The sequence below is a fragment of the Salmo salar genome, chromosome 01 (assembly GCF_965601325.2).
Source record: "Salmo salar chromosome 01, fSalSal1, whole genome shotgun sequence".
NCBI lineage: Eukaryota > Metazoa > Chordata > Actinopteri > Salmoniformes > Salmonidae > Salmo > Salmo salar.
The window spans coordinates 63,969,998-63,971,539 of NC_138291.1; positions in this window are offsets into that span (position 1 = coordinate 63,969,998).

Sequence of the window (1,542 nt, forward strand, 5' to 3'; positions counted from 1 at the left end):
ATAACCTGAAGAAACACACATACATAGAGTTATTATATGGTTATTATACAGTTATCAACTGAAGGAAGAGGTTATAAGAGTTATTACACACCCACATCAACTGGAGAAAGAGCTTATAACAGTTATTTCACACACACCACCTGAAGGAAGAGGTTATGACACAGTTATTACACACACATCACCTGGCGAAAGAGGTTATAACAAGGTTATTACACACAAATCAACTGAAACGAAGAGGTTATAACAAGGGTATTACAAACACATCACCTGGTGGAAGAGGATTTCTAACACAGTTATTACACACACATCACCTGGAGGAAATGTATACATACTGTGTTTGTTTGCTAAAGTCAAGAGAATCTACATAATCTACATACTTAAAGCCCAAGTTGCTTTATTATTAGTTGGTTACCAACTTATTTGGTACATATTGTATTGAATATCACGGGAGAACACAGTATTATTGTGTATTGTGAGTAGCTATTATTATCACAAGCAATTAAGATGAGCCAATTTGAACAGTGACAGACTAACTGTGAAATTCAGCATCACAGGAAAACAATGGCTTAGAACAGCCAAGGGGGAATCATGCACCCTAAGGAGTATACTGCTGCCAGTATAACAGTGTGGAGAGAGGGCTTTTATGATTAAAAGAATAATATGGCATAACAATATGGCATCTATTGTAATAAACAGTTTGGCTTACATCCTTACAGCAAAACCACAGCTCTGCCTTTCCTGATAGCTACTTTATTGAGGAAAAATGTACTTACTATGACTGTGATATGTGGTTGTCTCACCTACCTATCTTAAGATGAATGCACTAACTGTAAGTCACTCCGGATAAGAGTGTCTGCTAAATGACTAAAAAGTCAAATGTAAAAACATAAATACATCTTCTAAACCTGAAGGTGAAAAGAAACACACACACATTGTTGCCTATTTCTGAGCTGAGTGTAGGGAAGAGGGGATGTAGAAAGAAAATAAGAGAAGGAAAATAGGGAAAGGGGTAGTAAGGAGAGAAAATAAAATAAGGGGAAAGAGGACCACAAGACAGAGAAGGGGAGAGATGAGGGGAGGGAGGACAGCGAGGGGAGAGAAGGAGACCCTTTACTCTGGCCACCAGGGTTATCATTATTCCACAAGCGTCCCCTATGGCTCCTTAAAGAGAACTAAAATAAAACACCTTGGCATACACCTTGGCATATTCCACATTTTCCCTCTCTCTTCCCCTCTCTCTCTCCCCCTCTCTACTCCTCCAGATTGCTTTTGATTAAAGCCGAGGAGAAAACAGCCTCACACCAACGCAGCTATATTTATCCTACCATCCGCCCAGTACCATCAGGGAAGAGGAAAGGCAGGCAGGCGCACACACACACACACACACACACACACACACACACACACACACACACACACACACACACACACACACACACACACACACACACACACACACACACACACACACACACACACACACACACACACACACACACACGCACTCCCTGACGAGGCAGCTCTCCAACAGAACGCACTCTC